This window comes from Callorhinchus milii, unplaced genomic scaffold (genome assembly GCF_018977255.1).
Source record: "Callorhinchus milii isolate IMCB2004 unplaced genomic scaffold, IMCB_Cmil_1.0 Scaffold11, whole genome shotgun sequence".
In the NCBI taxonomy this organism is placed as follows: Eukaryota; Metazoa; Chordata; class Chondrichthyes; order Chimaeriformes; family Callorhinchidae; genus Callorhinchus; species Callorhinchus milii.
Window position 1 is genome coordinate 13,761,153 of NW_024704752.1, and position 23,595 is coordinate 13,784,747.

The window sequence follows — 23,595 nt, forward strand, 5'->3', positions numbered from 1 at the left end:
CAGTCTCAAATTGCCTGCAGGACGTATTGAAATTGCTCTGCTGCACTCTGTGAACTGGGTGCGTCACACGGCAGAGTATAGGTCCTGCACCAGTTTCATTTTTCAATCCTGGGTAAACCAAGGAAGATCTGTTCACATCAAATCCCGCAGGAATAGTCTCAAATAAGAATTGACCTGACTGCAAGAATGTTGTACATTTGTCACTAAAATTGATAAACCGATTTGCCATAGAAACAAATCCCAATCGTGGAACATCACAAAGTAAATTCAGAAAAATGTGGAGAATTCCGAAGGATTTTTCCCTACAGTATTTGCGCTGCACAATACTAGCTCATTTTTATTCAGAGGGAATAGCAGGTGGTCCTCGTAGACTGAATTCCTGAAGCTGTGGACTGTCGAATTGAGGATAAACTCCTTGTTCCAGTCCGTCTTAGTTGTGAGCTGGGGTTGATCTTGAAAATAGCTGAGAATCAGAAGGAATAATGACTGGAATGAACAAGTTATGATGAAGAAGAAAGATAATATTTTCATAGCAGGTTGGCAATTTTAATCTGAAGGTTTTCATATTCATTTGTACCAGTGTTATCTTTGGGCAGTCAGATGTCTGATGCTTGCAGAAACTCGTTGCCATGCTTAAGAGTATCCAAGCCAGATTGATCCCCACAACACCCCTCATTTTCGAGGGATTTCAACAAATGCCACCTTTTTAGGTGGTGTGTTTACCCACTGTTGAGGCAACATTTCCTCTTTATTTAACACATTTAATGAGTTTCAATTAGTTTGTTTTCGTCTGTACTTAAAGTGGCTGCTAAACTCAGAGTCTCTTGTTTAGCAAAAAGACGCTGTTTTTACATCCACCGTTGCCTTTAACGATTATACAGACTTTGCTATATTTCTCCCACAACTCTGTAGAGTTTAAGGAGCGAGTAGGGAAGGATGTCATTGAATTCTCCTTTCAGGGCATGACTGGATTGTATGGCATTGCCATGGAGTTTCTCTTTATTTTCTCCCGTTCCTTTTTCTCTTGGTGAACAAAAGATGAACCCAACTAAGAATGAGCCAAGTCAATTAAGCTTTGTATGACCCATTGGCAGATGAAAAGACTCTTCAGGCATTGTGCATCCCAGAGTGCTGAATTCTGACATCTCTGCCAACACAATGGGAGTGATCTGGTGGGTGTGGCAGCTGAGACATTACCTTTTTCTTAAAAAAAAGCCCTCCCCTGACCGAGTTTTTAAATACAATCGCTCCTTGGCCCTAGAAAGTTGAAGGATAATTGGCCTGGGAAAAAATTAAATCCTACTCTTTATTGAAGAATGAAGGCACTGCCTCCCCATCGTGTTTGGCAGGTTTGTACTGGGTCTTTCTCTTCCCAGACACAAAGGACAGTCTACTAGTAAAGTAAGCCTGTTGCATCCCAAAAGAAAAAAAAGTCCAAAGAAGATTATGTAGCTGTATTCTCTGAGGCATGACACTTTGAGAGACACAGAGATGGTCAGGACAACTTTAAAAGTCTTTCCGTGAAGTTTGTGAAAATGCCGTTTGGCTCCAATCTTCATTAGACTGCCTTTGCAATCTTATATGGGGATGTCTGCACAAAGCTCAGAGTTTGTCCCATAGAAACACTCCCTCTGCAGCAGCAGGCAGCCACACAAGAGCATTGAGTTGGCATCGTGCCACAAGTGCTCTGGCTCACTTGCCGGTGGGACGGCTGAAAGCAATTTTACTCCGTCAAAGACACTTCCACCAGAGAAACTCTGCCGATCAGACAAGGCATCAATTTTACACTTAGTTAATAATCCTTGCATTTGATATAACGCCTTCCATGTCGGGAGGATGTCCCAAAGTTCTTCTCAGGATTTACTGTGAAGTGGAGTTGCTGTGTGTTTGTGGGTGAATGCCATACTTATACACCAGTTATATTTATGCACAAGATCTAACCAGGAAATAAACCTGATAATATACAGCACCCTCATGTAATGTTGGAGATGTTCTGGTTTCGTTTTGGGTTTACAATCAGATGTGGTGAATATGTTAACAGTATCGTTTCAGGTTTTCTGTGCTCATTGTAGCAGCTGTAAACACCAATGGCCAAGTTCACGCTGGAGTTAAGTCCCTTCAAAGTTTGAGGAGCTCCGATTAAATTGATGGCTGGACACGCTTCTTCCTACAAAAGCCGCTCGACTCAGACTGTGCTTTTATTGTAGTTTTCAGGAAAATTCCTTGCCCCGCGGTTCCCTTTCTGATTCAGTGTCCCAAGCCTAAAAACCATCGATACATTCCAATTGAATAAGATGCGCAATGAGTGTCAATCATGTTTCATTACTGGACGTAAAATGTGGGAACTATTCTCTTTACTTTTTTATGCCATAAATGTACGTGGTGGCTTTGTGTCCTCCCAGCAAGAGAGCGCGGTTTGATCAGACAATTGAATGTTACACTCTTCCCTGACAGGTTTTATTTATCTCCCACAACCAGCAGACGAGCTCTCATCGCAGATTTACTATCAATCTCGCTAAATATACCCATCCCCTTTAAGTCCCCCCCCCCCCCCCCCCCCGCTAAAACACACACACTCATCTACTGTAGCATCCAGGAATATTACTGCTAAAATAACTTGTGACAGATAATCCCAGAAGCTCGTTTGCTCTGGGATTGTCACTGGAACACACTCCTTTTTGTAACATGTTCTTCTGAGAGGAAGCTTTTCTTTCTGATAGAATTTAACTGCAAAGCCATCTTGAACATGGTTTTAGTCATGCAAACAACATATTGTCTCGATTTACATTCAAACCCTGGCACGTTGTTGTTGTGGGATGGCGATAAAGTTCTCTTATTCACATTCAGCCCGCGTAGGTGGTCGGTTCAAACTGAAGTGATTATACAGTGTTGTTCTCTGATTCCATTCACTTCCCAATCCAGAATCCGACTGTAAGTTTCCAGCAGTATCTGTTTTCACGTGGAATGTCAGGGCAACAACTGTTTATTCAGGACGAAAGATCTAAACATTACTGTGCCATGCCTGGTGTTAACTGGGCTCAGTGTATTCCTTACATCATAGAATGCAATTCTGGCCAGTCACACCTCTGAACGCAAAAGGCTGAGGTGCTGTTACCTCTGAACACTACCAAGGGATGGTTAGGAAAACAAGGTGATGCACAAAAATCTGTAGAAATTGCAATTTTGTTTTGATTGTGAGTTTATGTAGAAGATCGTGTGTTGCGATCTTTCTTTTATAGTCATAAAAGACCTGTCCATGAGAGAGATTTGTTTTTTGTGAATCTTTTTTACACCCGTCAAAATTTGGTTCAGTGGGCCCATATACTGAGCAGTGAGGTACACAGAATGACCTTTCTGACTGGACTTTTTAATTGTTGAGAGATATTGACTTACTTTGGAACTAGAAGTGGAATTTTAAGACCTGTGGTCAAATAGCATGCTGACATTCAAACATTAATTAGTGGAGATACTGAAGGATGCCCAGTGTTTGGAGGATGCCCAGTCTCCACGAACCCCTATCACTTGGAAAGTGAGGAAAAGGAGTCCCAACGCCTGTGGTGGGAGGGAGAATATTTGTAGAGAAAACAAAAGACAAAGCTTTTCTCTCATGATTTCATTTGAGCCCTCCGAGGGTGTTCCAGCCAAGTAGTTTGCTCCCAGCCATCTGCTATTCTTTTTGTAACATAATCGCAAGGTTCTGATGCCCTTACAGTCTGGAAGAACGAAGCTCAATCTGTCTCTACAAGCTTCTTGACCTGTGTGATTGGGTTACACCCCAGCTCTCTCTCTCTGGACTTGTTGGAAATACTTCATTAAGTGGGTGGCAATGTTTTTGTCGTTCTTCAATAACAAAATAAATACCTGCAGGATACCAGCAGACAAGTGGCGCCCTTGTGTTAATCACTTCACAGACACAGCATTGTATATTTGAACAGGAAATATAAATACACGCTGGAAACAATGTGAAATGCAAATCTCAAAACAGATATACAGAGAGATTGCAGTCAGGGAAAAAAAAGCGGCAAAAAGAATTTTGAATCTAATCTAATCCATCTTGTACAGATGGGGTTAAGGCCCTTCTATGATAGGAATTTTGGACTGGTAGCAGTGTGAATTTGGTATAGGTTCGTCTAATTTGGCTTTTGGTTTAGCCACTATGCGTGTCAAGTCGGTGTATGAGTGCGAGAATAGAACAACCTAATGCTGTACGCTGCATCTAATGGTGTCACATGGTGGTGAATTGCATTGGGAAATTGTCTCATCTGGTTCTCAACACGAGATCGGATTTACCCTTAAGGTCAGCGAAGGTTACGTCTGCATCTAGGATTTGCCAGAAATTAGAATAAGTTTGTAGCTCAAAGTCAACCTAATACTAGTCCCAAAGTAACCCAATATTATGTGTTGCCTTCTATGGGTAACAGAGTGGCCAATTTCGGTTAGTGCTTCTGAAACTGTAAGAAAAGGTCTTTGGGAGGGTGGGAGAGAGTTTGCAGCTTTAGATAATAATTAGGCAATTGCCCAAAGTTTTTTTTTTCCACGCACAGTGGAGCAAAAACACACCCAATTGGGAGTGAACCCAACATTGTTTTCATGTAACTTGTGCTCTACCTGATACGCAAGTGCTTGATGCTGAAAAACGAGGATTTTGTCGGCAAAGTCTCACTGTACCTCCAGGCCTCGTGTTTGGTTCCTGTGGTGGTCGTCCCCACCCGGACAGACCCGAGCAGCAACATAATCCATTGCACTGATGAGCATGAAACCCTATTAGCGCTTTAAAACTTTCCTACCTATGATAATGCGTTGATAGAATTTGCTCGAAATGTATGGTACAGCATGGTGATCAGCATCTGAAAGTGAAAGATAGGTGCACTTCAAATCCCAGCAGCGACCAGCAACATCCACTGTCTACTCCCGAGTATTTTCAATGTAAAGTGTGCCGATTTGAAACCCAGCTTCACTGCTCACTACTCAGAGCGTAACCGAGGGACACACTGAGCTGATAGAGGCACTGAAGGATTGGAGAGCTCTTAGTGCAGCTCCACTTCATCATCTTTTCCCAATAAGATCAGTAATCCCTTCTTAATCATCGAAGAACAGCCAAGGACGTTGCAATCCAACTACTTTTATATATCCCCATGCAGAAACCGTTAAAATGAAAGGGGGATGGGAAAGAGATTCAAATCCCAAACAAAATCACTCAAGAGTATAGAGATACTGCAAGGATATCTTAAAGATTACAGAAATCCCAGTTTGAGCTCTGGTGCAAGAGCTGCAATTTACTTCTCAAACTCCTTGTTGGCTGCGTGCCATGTAGTAGGAGATTAGAGGTTCAGCTGAGACAGTACAAAACCATTATCTGCAGCACCAGTGAACCATTTCTGAGAACCCTTCAGCTCTCTGTTGAGCAGTGTTGAGAATAGTTGTGCCAGTTCTATTCTGGGTGATATTCAAAGCTAGCAAACTGGTTATTCCATTTTCCTTTCTATATTTTATACCACAGAATGTACAAATTGTTTTCTTTGCAACCTGAACCGCTGTTCAGAAAATGGATAATTCTCTCATTTCAATGGGGAACTGGGCGCAACAGTGAATTAGCACATTGCCCTTTTACCCCTAGGGCTCAGGTTCAGATATAACCCAAGCTGTATGGGTGAAATGAATGCTGAAAAGTCCAGAAAATGGACTTGTGACGATGAAACCAGCCCAATCATAACGCATATGTCGTTTGTGTTTTCTGGCACAATTTGGATAATTTGGTGTCCCGCTATTTCCTTTCTGTTACTCAAAGCCAATCAGTTTTTTGGCTCGACTTTCGCAAGGCAATGTGAAAGTTGCTTGGCTGACCTTACTTTCACTCTTGTGCTCTTAGTGTATATTAAGCTGAAGATTGTGCTTGTGGCTTATTGAATATGTGCATTTTGTGTGTGGAGGCAAAGTCTCCCCCATGATCTAGGGCGAGAGATTCCTTAGTTTGCTGATGTAACACGGTGTGGAGTATGCTTTATTTTCGTTGCTCAATCTCAAGCACTTTGAGACATTCTCCCAAAATCAAAGACTCAAAGTGAATGTAAATTGTTGTTAGTTTTCTTGACAATTTAAAATCGGAAACACTAACAAGTCAAATTATTAGTGCAGGAATGAATGAAGTAAGAATTCTCAAGGGCAAGCCTCCTTAAATGGGCGGGCGGGTGGGGGAATGTTTCATACTGACCTGGCCTTAGTGAGTCTGCTGTTAATAATAATAATCCTTGCATCTGATATAGCGCCGTATCACGTCTTCAAGACTTCTCAAAGCTCTCCACAGAATATACTGTAAGGGAATTGACTGTATATTTTGTGGGCGAAACATGGCAGTCAATTGCGCACAGCAGCGTCCCACAAACAGTCGTGGATTGAAGAAAACAAAATTTGCTGAGTTTCTTTTTCTTTATACCATGGAAACAATGCAGCACTGAGGTCTGACTATTTGTGAGCAAGCATCAGCTTTCAAGCCAGATCAAACAGGCCAGGCTTGTGGTTTTGGCATTACTGGTCAGCCTATTCCTCACTGGAGATTGGAGAAAGTGCAGAGAGAGAGAGAGAAAAATTGGAATTGCAACTTTGAGCCTATGCGCGTGCATGACACTTTAACATTTATACGTGAGTTAATACATGCACAGAGCTTTCCATGTCGCTGCCACTATCTGGAAGGTAAAGGTGGGGGGTGGTGAGGTGGGAGTGTAATAATTCCCGACATAACTGTAGCTTTGGGCTGCTTAAGAACAGTTTCTGTATGAACTGTAATTTTAAAGGTTAGATGCAGCAGCAAATTTACAAATCCAATAAAACCATAGTACAAGGTGATGAGTGTCATGACATAACCTCGCTGTATTGGTCTCCTTGTTTCTTTGGGGTAAGTGGTTCACGTCAAAGGCAGACTCAAATGTTTCACTGGATTTGTGATGAACAGCGCTGACACCAGAGCCGATAAGGAAACCAAGTGGGTGATGATACCTGGTGCATTAAAAAAAACACTTCTTAAATCTTACTGAATGTACAAAATACACATGCACTTATCTTTTGGGGATTTTTTCGTGTGCAAAAATGCCAACTTGTGCAGAAAACCTGTTTGGTATGAATCCAAGTTTCTTCTTTGATGGGTTATTGTCTCTATTACTTTGTTCTGAAGGGTAGAAAGAGTCTGCAAAACTTTTGCGTAAAATGAAACATTGCGAGCTACATTGCTGCTGCCAAGTGTACTGAACATTGTCAAAGTCACTGCAGTCAATGGTGTGAGGCAGTTTGTCTTCAATAAGGGACAAGTTCTACTGTAAGCTTACTATTAGCTTGTAGAATTACAGGATAATCACCCCCATTCATTTATCTGAAATCTGGGCGGTACAATCACTTAATTTCAGCCCTTAAAAAGGTGACATTGCATTTTATAGGTATTCATTTCCTTGTATTGCCTTTATTCTGTGCTGTATAGAACAAAGAATATTTTTTCAAAAGGTTATAAAATACTTATTTGTGATTATATTTCTTGCTATTGTGCTATTATTCAAGGCCATTGTGGCCATGTAATTAAAGGCACTGCGGCTGATGTAGAAATATAACCAAAGACCTGATCTTTGCTGACCTCAGACAGGCACGGGTGGAGATTGAGCTAAAATTCACTTTGATTCTTCTGGGTGAGGTAAAGGAAATCAGCCAGGAATCCTGCTCCTGATTGCTATCCACCAAGTTATCAAAGGAGGCAAGCCTGACAAGCTACAATGACATTGCCTTGAGAGAACATAAACAGGCATGTTTCTTTATTTCCCCTGAAGAGGAAGTCCATTTGGAACACTTGTTTTCATCCCACCGAGTTTGAACTTTGACCTGAACAATTGCAGAAGAGTTGGAAAAATGCTACCTCCTTGACCCACCAACAAGTATGGAATGCGCACCGCTTCCTGGAGGTCAATGGTGCCCTTCCCACATTGCCAAGCTCTGACCTCACATTCCCGATGCTTACTTGATCTGCTCTCCACTCAAGCGTTTCACACGGACCTGCAACTACCAGGATGAAGCTGCAGTGAAAATGTCATTCTAGTTAGTAGTGGTATTAACAACACTACATGGTTCATCGGTTCAACATTACAGTTGAATGTAAGTACTGAGAACAAAGGCATTGACTGCAGCATTTAAGAGAATCCCATTTATTTGATGCAATGAAATCCCTGCTCCACTGAGTTCTCCCATCCCAGGATGTTAAAACTAAAAGTTGGGGTTCCTCCTAATCTCTATTCAATGATCTCTGCTGGAATTGCAAACATCAGGTGAGGACCATAACAGGCTCCCTACGAGTCTCATCACTTTTTCCCCTCTTCCTCCTCTTCCTCCCCCCTCCCATGCCCCACAAACTGACACGTTCACTAGGTTTGAAAAATAACTTGGAAAAACAGCAGTGGAATTACCCCACTGCTCCACCCGAGACGACAACAACAACAACAACAACTTGGATTTATATAGCGCCCTTCATGTAGAGTAGCATCCTGGTGACAGGCTACTAAGCCTCAGCCCAGAGTCATAGGATTCCGTGTTGGAGTCACAATATACATATTTAGATGTTTTTGCTCCAGTGTTGAGTATTCATCCCCATTGCTATTTTATCAAGTTTGCAAGTCTTGTCTCATTCGTGGGAAATAGTCATATGAGTGAGTTACTGCACTGCAGGGTAACTAGCGGCCTTGCTTTTGTACACTACGTGAGTTTGTACCTCTGAGTTTGTGCTGGGGGAAGAAAGTTGTACAATTTTTTTAAAAAAACGAAATATATAAGGAATGAGAGGTTGAAGTAATTGATCGATTACCTCCCATTCTGGCATAGGATAAAATTATTTCTGTTTTTCTGGTAAGTGTTACCCAGCTGTGTTGGCAGTTCATTTAACCAAGAATCGTAAACAACCCAGTTTCTCTCTACATCGTCCCATTCGACATAACCTCCAAGTCATTTTTGTCTGCTTTTACAGTGTGAATTGGTCAACTTTACACAGCAATAAATTATGAGCAGAACTTCAGAGCCAAAGTGACAGGAAAGATTCATAGAACAGTCTGTGCACCACCCCTTCAACCAACTGCTGTGTCCTTGATCAGAAGAAAAATCTGCACAGCTTCAACTGGACAAAGACGTGATATATGACGGTTTCCAAAAAAAAACTCTTTCAAGTCATGACCTCCCTCTTTTGTTCTGACCCTCAGTTGAAGAAAGTTTTAGAGTCTAAAGGATACACAATTTTCAAATGCTAATGTTTGTCCAATGTGTTTTACAACAGCACTGACTGTTTCAACTCTGCCTGGCTCTCACGGACTATGAGAATTTTAGTAGCTGAGTTTGATTCTGAGTTGATCACATACATATCGGTCCTAATGAAAAACATAGAGCCTTTAACTTTTGATATATCCAGTAACTGGATGGTGTGTGTGTGTGTGTGTTGAGTTAGAAAGATAATGCCATTACTCAGAAAATTCAAGTCTACACTTGCTAAGATGAAGGTTTAACCTCAACATTTATGCAACCACAGATTGGGTTCCAAAAATCTATAGTTTTCAATTCTTGGAAAAAGACCGACAGACATAAGAAATGGTTTCACATGATTATTTATTTAATCCATTCTTTTCGATACTATAAGTCTGCAAATTTGTTTGTTTTCAAGATATTTAAAGCCCTTAATCTCCTATGCTGTCATCTTATATCTGGTTGGAATAATGTGTTTGCCATCTGCCCAGATCTTAAAATGATTCAAAATTCAAATAAAACTTTTGGAAATTTTTTTCAGACTTTCCTGCAGGCACTTAACTGAACCAGATTTTTTTTCTTAGCCAGCAGTGTCAATAGGATTTCAGCGAAGTGGAACAATGGGTGGGTGAAATTTTCATGCTCTGCCCACTGGAACTATGAGGAACACTCAGCAATTCACTTGTAGATTTCAACCCGTGCAAGGAAATAAAAGGTGCGGTGGTATCATTGACAGGACTGATTTTGAAGATACAAGTTATGAGTATTGCAGAACAGTATTAGTACATGTTTGCTGAATAATAATAATCCTTGCACTTGATATAGAGCTTTTCACGTCTTCTAGACGTCTCAAAGCCCTTCATGGCGTGCTGAGTTGAATTTTATTGGAGGTCCTCCATATTAGTCTCTGGTCATGGAGGGTTAAAATAAGGTTTGTTCCTACCTCTGTTCACCGTGCAATGACAATTCTACTAATACACCAGTGTGCATGTGTCGATGTTGGGTAGGACAACCCCCCCATTGGAAAGCCTGGCTGCATCATCAATACATTCTCCATTCAATTGCAGTAGAACCATGCCTGTCGGTACAATTTCAAGTGCTGAACTGGCAGAGCAGTGGAGTACGCCTGGAGGCTATTTTTTTTACGCAGTCCAGTTCTCATTTTGAAGTATATTGAGTTTAATGACCTGAAAACCAGGAGCTATGTTATACGGTCTTTGGAAGCCATCAAGTCGGAATTGAAACAGTGCCTTGGAACATATTTTATTCCTGACATCCTATTATCTGATTCTATGGTGGTCAGCATTGAAGAATTATCCTTACTCGTGACAATTTTTTCTCTTTATTTCAATAAGTTAAGCTAGCCCTTAAAGGAGCAGTAAACCTTTATTTGGTTTGGTCAAATTACTCTTGTCTGCATAAACAGCTAGCGCTGTGCCTGCAAAATCAACCTACCAGCTGAGAGAATTGTCTGTGCTTATCTGCCTTGTGCGTTCCCTCTCCTTCGATCATTGCGCCCCTGATGGCTTAGATTGAGAGCTCACTTTATGTGGAATCTTGCAGGCCTTATCCCTTATCTATGGGAAAGCACCTTACCACCTGCTAAAAGGGAAGTTTGTTACAAATGAGCTTTGATTGTGCGTTAGAATAGCACGTTGTCATGATTGCTGGTAGTGTACTTTTCAAAACAAAGCCGACTTGCAGAGTCTGAAATTGCAGTACTATTCACAGTGCGTGTGCACACAGCTTGTGGGCAAATAGCTGTCTCAAAAACATTGGATCTTTTTGTCTCTCAGACGCTGCAAATCTTTTCGAATGACTAGTTTACAAATGGGAGTAAACCAGGAAATCTGTTTTACTGCAAAGTAAACACATCGCGGGTCGCTAGCAGTGTAAGATTGCTTCAATTGCCCCTAACAACAAGCCGACTGTTGAGTTTGCTATTAGTTTGTTAAATATTCTCATTTTGTCCCAGAATAGAGTTTGTGGATGTTTGTTCCAGGATTTAAGAGGCTGTTTAATTAGTTTGGTAAACAGCCATTTGTCAAATCTCTCAGTGTTAAAAACTGATTCAATTTCAACAACTTGAAATGTAATTAAAATGGGGGGAAGAAAACAAATAGGTTTCTCTTTGTTTGAACAATGAAAGAAGAGTTTTGTGCAAATCTTTGGGGACTGACTAGTTGTGATGCTGGATCAGTACACGTGGTCCTGCTCTGAATACATTGACGTCTGTGAGGCTGACTGACTTTTTGCATCTCTGCGACTTGGGTTTGAATCAACAAATATTGGTTGGTGTGAGAATTGAACTTCCTTACAATACTACAGGGATGGACAAGCTTCAGTGTTGGGCATGTTCTTGGCCAGTGTAGACAGCGACAGAGGCATTACTGCACATGAACGAGTTTCACCTACAAAACGCACAGTCAATTCCCTTTACAGTGTATTCTGTGAAGCGCTTTGAGAAGTTTTGAAGAAGTGATAAGGCTCCATATCAAATGCAAGGATTATTGTTAATATTATGAACATTGGCCACTTGGGATGTGGTATTGGAAGGCAACCAGCATCTGTAGAACTGTGCCTCAGTAGAAACGGGTGGGGGAGAAGAATTAAAAAGACTTGAGGAATAGATGCATTTGCAGGGAAAAAAAGTTCTCCATTCATTCCAACAAACCCGTAACATTAGTTCAATTATTTCTACGTAGAATCTCTCATCTACAATCTCAACATTATATGGTAATGATCCATGGCCCTGTCTGCCAGACAACTAAGGAATGCCAAGCATATTGTGGCACAAACATCCATGATCTATATTTAGGTGCTTCACAAGTGATATTAATTTTGTTAGGCAGCTTAAGTTCTCATTTTAATGGACTGGATAGTTGTTTGTGATATTGGAATCCCACCATTGTGCCATAGATATACACTGTGAAGAAAGTTGGATTATAACACTTTTAACTGTGACTTTGACCTCCATTTGATTTCACCCTACAGATTTGGAATTAACTTTAGACTGATCTTGGTGAAGGTACGACTGCAGACATTAGTGGTGGTCGGTCCACAGGAGGTAGAAAGAAGATACAATCCCATTTCCTATCGTCTGATTAAAGCGTTACAATCTTCAGAGTAAGCAATATGTACTGGAAAACTTCTGTATAGTATTTCCAAAGCTCTATTGGGTGGAGGGCTGAGGATCCCAAGGCCAGCAGATGTATTTGCATCGATACGTCCATGCAATTGTGTATTTACATATTGCATTCCTGTTGAATTGTGCTTAAATAGTGATAGATCAGGTTTACATCCAGACTGCAGTTCATGATATATTTAAGTGAGCTTGGATTATTGATTAAAAAAAAGCATTTTGAACTGCTTGAAAGAGAAGCCCAGAATCCTGTGGTTTTTAGATCCCAGCCAATCCAATGATCCTTTACTGACTTAACAGTACAGCTACTGCCAGCATCAAACAAGCTTTTAATCGGTTCCAGTGCACATCGTAAAAACAAGTTTAAGGAAATGGCAGCGACTTTAAAATGGACTAAATTGGGCAGTGCTTTACTGGTTAACAAATCTGAATGTTTTGAGGGAACGTGGTTTTCAGTAGTGTTTAAGTGACACATACACACACACTGCATGATAACTCTGAAAGCAAAGCAGCAACTGAGAGTGAAACTGACCAGTAGAGAAGGGTTTTGGGTTCAAATCCCGGTCGGTCTGTGCTGAATTAGCTGATCTACCCAATTAGAGTGCTGCTAAAGGTCTCAAATACCCCTGACATAGGAAGGGAAGAATCATTAAAGAGATTCTATTCTTGTATGTTATCCAGTACACGTGTCTCCTTCCTCTCCCCTCCCACTGTAAAGTGCCCACATGTGGATGCCTGATACGGCTATAATGCTCCCCACAACTGAACAGCCTGTTGCTATTCATTGTCTAGACTTGCAAATGAAGAATAGCCACTTGGTTGAAGTACCAGAGGGTGAATAGCACTCCCAGAACCACTTGAGTCAGTGGCTTTAGGAGGGGAACAGAGAAAAGCTCAACAAATTCATTACGTAAGTAGTAAAAAAAACACAGAACGAGACGATAATTTTACTAGGCTTCTAGATTATTGCGAGACTCAACAGAGGGTGGCAGCCAGGTTCTTGTGCAGAGCATTAAAAAGCAGATAATCGCCCAAGGATTGTGCTTGAGTAGAGATTTTGTAGTTCTGTGTTGTATTTGGACCAGGAATCCTTTGACTCCTTGAATCACAGACCTTGTTTGATGAGGTGTGCGTCTGAATGCATCGAACAAGTCTTTTTTCACAGTTAAATCAAAGTGTTTGACTGAACGAGTTTGAAGGCTGACTGTTTGAATTATAGTCTCTTTAGTTAAATCGTCATCAATGAGTCCTCACAGATAGACATTTACCTAGTGTAAGCATGAACAGCCCAATAGGTCTGAGAAAGTGAGTAACCTTGATGTCTTGGATATAAACTCACCATGATCCTGTTATGAATGTTGGAATAATTGCCCCCCCGCACCCCCACCAAAAAACAAGTTTTAACATATCATGTCAAGGTGTCAGTGAGAAGTCAGTAAAGTGCATTTCTGTTAAAAATAATCTCAGAAAGGTAGCCTTATAGTCTGCAGATGTGCAGTTTACATTAAACACAATAGTTCTGTGATCTGTGAAAATCTCCGTACTGCTGCAAACTGGAGGCAATAAGGATAAATAGATGTATAGAGGAGTCCTGTAGCTCAGTGGCTGGAGCACTCACCTGGCAAGCGAGAGACCTGGGTTCGATTCCCAGCAGGGTGAAACCTTGGGCAAGTTTCCTTACTCCACATACCTGATAATAATTCCTCAAGAAAAAAAATTATAATAAATTGGTCACTTCAATTGGCTGCCTTGTTTCGCCCACAAAATATACAGTCAAATGCAAGGATTATAATAATACAGTCAATTCACTTTACAGTATATGCTGTGAAGTGCTTTGAGACATCTAGAAAATGTGAAAAGTGCGATATCAAATGTAAGGATTATTGTTAAATATAATGTGTGCACTTTGAACCAGTGGACATCCATATTCTGATTTCTCTCTTCCCCTCCCTCTTTCAATTCTCTTTGTAAGTTCCTATCAGACAAAAGAAAATACACAACAAAAAACAGAAAGGGCTTAGACTAGTGGTTACAAGAGCTGTTAGCCATGTTATCGGACCTTTGATTGAGGTAACAATGTGCAAATGTACAAACCAATGGGAGATAATTTGATATTTTACAATGGAGATCGAAGCTGAGATCATCCTGGTACGTTTATTTGAGTACTGTACCACATTCTCCCGATGTGAAAGATGCTTTGCAAATGCAATATGTTGTTGTTGTTACCGTACCACATTGTGCCTTTATCCACTGAACCCTCAAAGAGAGTAAAAATTAATTTTAAAAAAGCAAAGGTGCATCACCAGCAAGTTGGTGTCACTATATTTGATGTGTTTAAAGAGATAGAAAATAAGCAGTAAAACTAATGAACAAACCGTGTTTCAGTTATCCGCAGGGACGATTCCAAAAGGCTGATTCAGGATCAGTTGCCTCCACGTCAGAGCTGTTGGCTCTGTGTCAGATGGCTATCTGTGAGTTGGTGCATAAAGCAGCGGTCGGGTTCTGAAACTCCAGAGTGGAAGCACAAAGGAATATTAAACAATGATGAAGTGAGCCTCAGGGCACCAAGTCAACCCTCTAAAAGGGAAAATGGATTAGGTTTCTATGTAGCTGACGGGAATGATAAGTTACTGTCGGAAGTAAGATAACACAGTAACGCCTTTCAGAGAGGATTATGATGCAGTGATTGGGGAATGGTTTTGAAAATCCTCAGAAGGACGTGTTCATTGTGTATTTTCTTTTGTCTGATAGGAACTCACAAAGGGAATTAAAGGAGTGGGGGGAAGGGGGGAAGAGAAATCAGAATATGGAAGTCAACTGGTTCGGAGTGCACACATTGTAATTGCCCTTATTGCCTCCTGATTACAGCCTCACTTAGATTTTCACAGATCAATGCACTGTTTGTTCAGTGTTACTGTCAGAACTGATGAAATTCCACACTGTGAAATCCGCTTCAATGCAAATGCTTGAGACTGGAAATAAATGCGCTCACACTGTATCCAATCTGCAGGGAAGCAGAATGCATTGCCCATCTTAAAGAGGTGAGACACTTCTGGGTTTTTTTTGTGCAGACAGCAGGATGTCAATGTTTCCACTGAGTGTGTAGCTCTCTTTTAACAGTTTTGATTTTAAAACTAGGAGGAGGGTCGAAATCTAGGTAGACACTAATTAAGCCCATCTTGTAGCCTGAAGATGTATGTGTGCAAACCAGGTTTGCCTTCTCGACCCCTCTGGGTTGAGTGAGTAAGGAGGGTGACCCAATTGGAGGTATTAATGTATTCTCTCTGCTTAGCTTGAAACTAATCTATCTGCATGTGGTTGGTTTCCCTTATTGCAGTATTGTGTTTGAGAGCTAGTGGAGCAACTCCGAGGTGTAGATTCTTCCAGTGGCTCTGAGGATGTTACCCTGCATGAGGGGCACTATGTAAATGTAAGTTGTTGTTGCTGGAATTGGCTGACAGTGGAGGTCCCAAGTATTCTGCCCTAAATGGATGCTGTTCCCACTGTCACAGCCCTCTGCTGACCAACCTGGAACATTTTAACTTGGGTTCTTGCCCTCATACTTCCTCATCCGCTCGAGGATTCCTCATCATCTTCCCTCTGGTATATTCAAACCAAAACTCAAGCTCGCTTCAGGGCTCAGTTGGTAAAGCCATGATCTGGAGTGAAGCTGAACCATAGGGTAAAATTCCTAATTTGCACTGAGTTAGTTGATTTCAGCGAGCAGAGTGTAAGTGGAGCTGTAATTGACCTCCAGATTCCTTGGTTATGGAAAAGGGAGTTGTTGTCAGCCCTGCATTAGGGCTACCTCTGGTACTGTCAAAACCAGAGATGGGGGCAAAGTATTTGCGATGCTGCTGAATGCAGGCTTGCGTAAACTCCTTCAGTGCAATATGCACATTAGACTCGCATTACACTTTACTAGATTGACATTTGTGCATATGGACATGTTTTTTTTCCATATGTCCAATGGATTTATTTATTCTGAAAATCTTTTGAAGAGATCAACACTTCCTGGCATCAGTGCGATTATTCCTTTTTCACACATTAACTGAGGGGGAGGCTTGCAATGCAAGTCATTTCCTCATCTCAGTGTACAAAACTGATGATCTTTATGTCGAATGGATAAAATGTAACGGTACAGTCGCTTCTAGAGATGCTGACGACTGTATATCACGAGTCATTGGTATCTTGCCTCTGGAGGCAGCAGGCATGTCTAGGCAGCTAGTTGTTGCCCTGATGAACAGGACCATGTTTTGGACTTGCACTCTGTTAGCCTGTCGAGCTCGCTTCCCCACATCAAGTGATTTGTTAAATGAATACAGGAAATTGCAAGCATGAAGTAAGACAAGGGAAATTGCTGCTTTGCTTGTTGTAGCACACTGGTGACTCTCTCAGCAACATTCAGGTCAGTTTTATGACCGTGAGGTATATGTCCTCTGTCCCGCATGCTGATATTTGCCACCCTAAGTGCATAACAATACAGAGCACTCTTGTGGCAGCAAACTAGTGCTTCGGGAAATTGATTTCACGTCGCGGTGTCTCATTCTGTCAGCCCAGACTCTGAGTCTAGAACTAATGGACTTTCTAGCCCTGCATTTAAGATTACAGTGGCTTTTTGCAAACAGAAAGATTGCTGGCTGTGAGTGGGCGCAGATCTTGTGGAACGGAGACACATTCTCGCGCTTTTTTAAATTATCTTTTGAAATGTGGTCAACAGAGGGAAAAGCCCTGACATTTTCCGGCAACATGTTGCAATGTTGTTGTTTCTGGTGCTTTCCTCTCAAGTTACCCGAAAAAGCTAAGCCGTTGTATATCTGTCACTAAGGCATCTCGAAAGTTATTAGAGTAATGAGCGCTACCTAGCTCTGGCTACTTTCAAATTACACACTTGTCTGTTGTGGAACAGCTGCAGAAATAATCTGCAGTATCATTTCATTGGTACATGTACTAAAGGGACCTGTGGAAGCACACAGAAGCAGCCTTCGCTTTATTGTTCTCGGAGTGAATTTCAAATTGTATTCTTTGATGATATTGCACTGTGTGGCAAATAGAACTAAAGATAGCAGAGCCAGCAGATACAGAGTTCTCATTATATCTTATTAGGACCTCATTCAGCTTTCACTGCTGCATCTTTTAAGGGTTAAAGGTGAAAGTAGGTCAGCCCAGAAAACCACGCTTACACAAATCTGTAGCTGAAAAGTCAGCTGCAAACTTATTGAAAGTATACAATGCCTGGACACACAAAGATGCATAAAAGTTTGAAGTTTAACAGATTACGTCTGTCGAGGACACAGCAGTAATTTATAGACCCCAGACTTTGGGAAGTGGAGTTCAGAGCAAAGGTCAACGCCACGAATGATACCTCATTATGTACTGAAGATCTGTTCTGTAGTTTGTAAGCTACAACTGCAGGAAATAATTGGGCTGAAACCTGGGACTTGATATTGACCTGTATCCCTTACTCTTCAAAAAAAAGGAATTTGGTCATTCCTCTCATTGTGCACCATTTGCCAATACTTAAATGTTATTCATGGTGTGAAACACTCTTGAGATATTTTGATGTGATGAGGCACATTAGCAAATGCAGATCTTATTGTTTTCTAATGCAGTTGATAGGGAGGACTGACAGGGTGGGGACTGTGAACAATGCAGATAGTACACATCCTGATGCCTTGAAGGCTATTGATGAAGGGAAGGCGGAGGAAGATTCAAAGCAACATGAAAACAGGGTAATTTCACGGGCTTGTGCTCAATGGATGATGGTGTTAAGACTGTGACTGCGATGTCAACCGATAACAGATAATCTTTGTCATGTCACTGATGTTATTTAGCTGATAACAGTGGAAATTATTTTTGCCCAAACAATGACTCTTCAGGGAATCCTTACTATTTTAATCCAAAGGTATTTAAATATTTTGTTACGGTTTCTTGGTTCTTGTTGAATCACATCCACAGACACTGACTTTCCAGGATGAGTCACTGGCTAACAGTCAGTATGAGGAATCCTGCCTAATACTGCATTGGTTCGGCTACGCTTAAAGTTGCTTAAACTGGATTTTGTCAGGACATTTTTATCTGCAATCTGTGATGTTTGCTTGATGATGACCCTGATGAATTGGAAAGTCCCGAAAAATCCATCTTAATTATAGGACAGAAAGACCTGTGGACATTGATCCTTCTCTTAGACTCTTTATATACTTTACTACATTAAAAGTTTGTAGGTTCAAACCCAATGTTAAAATGTCAGCTCAGTACTGGTGGAGCATTACATTGTCAGAGATGCTGCCTTTTATATAAAATTGTAACTGTTTTTCCGATGGATGTTAATGATCTATGACTCTATTTCAAGCCTTCAGATTAAAGGATTCAAATAGCAATGTAGGATTTTATAGAAATTCCTAGATGTATTCGTATACTTCACTGATGCAAATGGTGGCTGGATTTGTCTACAAGAATAACCAAGGCAAGGACAGTAATTTTGAGAAATGCTTTGAGAAATTTTGGCAAAAATGCAGGTTCTTTATATTTTCTCTTGCTCAGGCCAGATGTAGCTTTGTTATTGCAATCCTGTCTGGGAATCAATCTGAGACTTACTAAGCTAGGTTTAAAACCGGGCAGAGATGACTTGATTTTTATTATGTTAACCAGATACAGACACAAATTCAGAAAGCTCATTTTTAACCAATGTGAATTATCTTTTTTGTTATTTTTTTTGTTAGGAGACCATTCAAATTGTTTTATTAATGTTTGTGTCGAATCTCCTTCCTCCTATCATTTTTTGGGGAAAATTTAAAGAAAAAAAAACAAGAGTTGACTGTGAATAAGAAGAATTCCTGATAACTCTGACTTGCCTCAGTGAAAATTACGGCAAATGTCATTGTACCCATACAAGATGGAGCAGTTCTCTCCAAGCCCCAGGCAGTGAATGGCCTCTCATGCTCCTACATAGATTAATTCCCACCTGTAGTTAGACTGCAGAGAAGAGATTTTCTCTGGCAGTTGCTGAAAAGAGCTGGATTTCTTTGGGTACAATAGCTGCAAAGCCATGAAATGTAATAGGATGCTGAATTTACTGCCCAGAAAATTATTACTTTGCATGTTCTTTACTGTGAAATAATGGTTAATGGTATAAAGCAAGATGCAGTCTCCCAGCATTCATTGAAACGCATACTTATGATTGTGTCGAAAACCATAAAATGAAAGGAATAGCTCACCAGCACTGGGCAGGTAGCTCCAGGCAATTTTATTTCACACCGGATAGACTATCTTTTGAACAGATAGTTCATTCATTACCTTTCCCATGCTGCCTGATGAAATTAGGCTTTGAAACTATCTCGATCTTTCTGATGTGCTGCCAGTTTAGAAGGATTCTTCCTTCCCTTTCCTCGAAGGCATTGACTGCTTTTTTTATCCCACATCCCCCAGTTTCATAGGCACTAGGTGCTATTTTTACAGATATTTGAGTTTCTGCAGCTCTTTACACAGCAAAAATCTCTCCCCTTTCACATTTTTTTTCTCTCTCCTCCTGAAACATTTGATTCACTTTTCCCACCCCTACGTTATGGTTCCACAAGAATCTATAGCAGAAAAATAATTAAATGGATTGGATTTGTTTTTAAAGAAGTTCTAATTGGCATAATCCTAAATATGCAAAGGCTCTCTGACAGGTCATATTTTAACTTTGTGGATTTACTTGGGGAGGCAGAAGGAAGGAAAACATTTACTTACTGCTGCTGTAGTCCACACAGTGTTAGGACTTGATCCCTTCTTTAGAGTTAGTGTTGAGCGTGAACTGTTTGTTCCTGTGGACGCTCCCTCCAGCAACCTATCAATCACACACATTAATTCTTCTGTTGGCTCTGAGGTGCAAGCTGTTGTACAGTGTTAAAATGTCACTGGCTTTGACTGTAAATTTGTTGCAGTTCTTATTAGGATTCAAATATTGGGTTACTTTAAATGGAATAATAATAATAATCCTTGCATTTGATCTAGTGCCTTATCACGCTGTTGAGACGTCTCAAAACGCTTCACAGAGTATATTGTCATGTGAATTGATTATATATTTTGTAGAGGAAATATACAATCTGAATGGAAATGAAATGGAAACTAACAAGCTCACTACATTCTGTAAGAGGAAAAGTTTATTGGGTTTGCCTCAGACCCAGATAGCCACTCAACCCTACACTGCTGTGCGGTGGAACTGCTAATGACAGTCTTTGTCTTGCTGTAAAACTGTCAATGAAAGTGCAATGGTTGAAAGGGGGAAAACACAGTTTCACTAGAGGTAAAGAGCAGACTTGGTACAGTAACATGAAATTGATCTATCCCCTTCACTTTTATACATAATTTTGTTGTTGTATGTGTGGTTTTGTAATGAGAATCTAATTGTGCTATTCTGATGCACTGGATCATGGAAATAATATACCTCTTTAAGTGCTGCCTATCAGAAGTCCACCTCGGTACATAACATACAAATGAATTAATGGACCTAGGAATGAGGACAGTGAGTTCTGATTAGAAATCTTCAGCAGGGAGAGGGGCTCGATTCTCCCTCTTATTATAGTCTCCTCTTTCATGCAATCCATAACCTTTTCCATCTGAGATGTTCCAGATTTATTTGGAAGTCAGTTTGCTTCATTGGCAGCACTCTTTACTTCATCTTAGATGTTTGTGAGTTTGGGTCCCACACCACGATTGGAGTTGATCATCTAGGCTGGTATTACACTGCTTTAGTGAGGGGTTGCTACTCGATTGTTACTGGTGCTGACTATCAGTGGTTCAAGTAGACCTTGAAGATCCTATTGTTATTTGGAAGAAGAGGAAGTTCCAAAGTGTTCTGACCTACAATCCTCCAGATGAATTACTCATTCACCGCATGGTTCATTGAGGAACCCTTTGGTGCAAATAAATGATGGTGGCGTTTGCCTACAAATACACTCGCCAACCTTGAGAGTAATTACCTGGAAAGCATTATGCGAAATTTCAGTGTTTTATATAACGTGCTATAAGGATGCACACTCTTTCTGCTCTTTCTCTCAATGTCAAGTGTCAGTGTTTTGATACATTTCCAATAAGGCAATCTACCAAATGCAGATATTACTAGAATTCGATAAAGACTTGAATTGTTTTTTAAAAAGTCAGGCCAATCAATATAAACAGCTTCACAAATAGGAAGCATCTGTCAGAAGAGAGTGCTGGCTTCTGAGAGGTTTTAAGGTGTTAGATTGATGAGCTGAAGGGATTCCACCGTTCTGTGGTATTTGGTTCGTGAGGTGCCAACATTTTAAAGTGGCAGTAGTGTGGTATCCAAAAATAAAATTCTGCTTGTTTTATGGCTGCCTGCCATGAATGGAAACCACACAGAGAACGAGGTTTCTTCTGATTTAAAAAAAAATGGGTATTGGGCAAAAAGTACTTTGAGAGTTTGCTACAAGCAACAAATGCTTTGAGGTGATTGTATCATACTCTGTAAACCACCTGGTGTGTTTAATTGTATTATAACAGGGTTGCCCTACGTTTATCCATTGAGGCATTAGGAAAGCTAAGCATACTATTTATGAATATATTTTTTTGAAAATTGACGGGGGTACAATAAATCCTGTGTGTAAGTTATACTGATAAATAAGTCCTTTAGCCCCGGCCCGCTTCAGCCCATCATTGACGCACGAATATTCAGCCACTTTGACCAGTCCTCTGGAATTCTTTTCCAAAATCTTTCCACCTCATCCCTCCCTCTCTGCTTTCAAAACCTGTCTGGAGACTTACCTGCACCTTCAGTCCAGGCTCCCATTCAGTCTTGGTGAATCACATTGAGATGTTCTCCCTATTTGAAAGGCACTATGTAAGTGCAACTTGTTGTTGAGAAGCTACTTGCTTTCAGAATGATTGCTGTTGACATTCATTTTCAGTTAGTTTCTGCTCTGAGGTGATTGATGATTGGTAATAAAGCTATTAGCACCTCCTTGTCATTTTGTCAAGTGCTTTACTATTCACCTTCACTTAATTATTGTCCCTGTATTATTGAGTAGTCTTGCAGGCTACAACTCCCCAGAACAGAATGAGAATGAAGCCTGGTTTGCTTTCAGCTTGTGCACGTAATGTCAGGTTTGCTTGTGTACATTACTGTAGATGGGGAAAATCATTGAAAGGACCTACCTTCCGCTGCGTCACTTTACAGCTCCATTCAGTGCTGGCTGTCACTGGCACGTAAGCCACGTTAGGCAGCTATGGGGGCTAGCCGAGAGGGGTATCATCACGTAACATGTGCTGCAATCATGAAAGCAACGATGACAGCACAAATGTTTTGCCATGACATCACTCGTCACTCCTTCTCGTGATCCTGACTTCAAGGACTAGAGAGGAGCTAAATAGCTGAAGCTAAATAAAAGTAGCCGAGGATAGTAAAAAGGTGTAGCCACTTGATTGGCAGTGCATTTTGCTTCAAATACATTGATTGTGCTTGTACCCTAGGTTTTAGCAGTGCCTTGGGACATCCTCCCCATGTGAATGGCGCTATACAAATGTTGTTTTGTTGTAACCTGCACAGTGGCTAGCTAACACGATGATCTGATCTCTGTATGAAACGGAACCTTAACAGAAATTGTTTGAGCGAGATCATTTGTCAGATCTCCAAGTAACATAAAGGGACACATTTCATTGTACTGTACATGCTTTACCAAGTGAATGTTATATTGTGAGGTTACTACTAAACCAAAATGCCTTTAAAGAGTCACAATCCCCACAGTGTTTTTGCAGAAAGTTTTGGAGTGACCTTGCTTATGACTGCGTTGGATGCAGCAGGCTATTCTGTTCCTCATTTTGATCCACTTCGTTTCTGCAAACGGCTTCTCCTCCAGCCCCCGCACTGTCTCGTGCGGTGTTCCTCAGGGCTCTGCTCTCGATCCCCTCCTCTTCACCCTCTACATGCTCCTCCTTGGTGACATCATCCGCAGACATGGGGTACATTTCCACATGTATGCGGATCACACCCAACTCTATCTCTCTGCCTCCACCCTCAACTCCAGGACTACTGGTGTCCTGACCGACTGCCTGTCCGATATCAAGTCCTGGACGAGGGACAACTTTCTCCAACTGAACATCAGCAAGACCGAGGCCCTCTGGATTGGCTCGCGCTAGCGCCTTCGCACCTCGGGCGCTGGCAGCATCAGCCTCCATGGCCAGTCAGGAACCTG

The 23,595-nt window shown here is 41.1% G+C and overlaps 1 protein-coding gene and 1 non-coding gene across 2 annotated transcripts in view; both read left to right on the top strand.

Annotated features, from left to right (window-relative positions):
• Positions 1-23,595, top strand: part of LOC103174702 (heparan-sulfate 6-O-sulfotransferase 1) — a 122,554-nt gene that overhangs the window by 73,945 nt on the left and 25,014 nt on the right. The window lies entirely within an intron of this gene.
• Positions 13,988-14,059, top strand: trnaa-ggc. The gene has a single exon. It is a non-coding gene; the product is annotated as a tRNA-Ala (tRNA).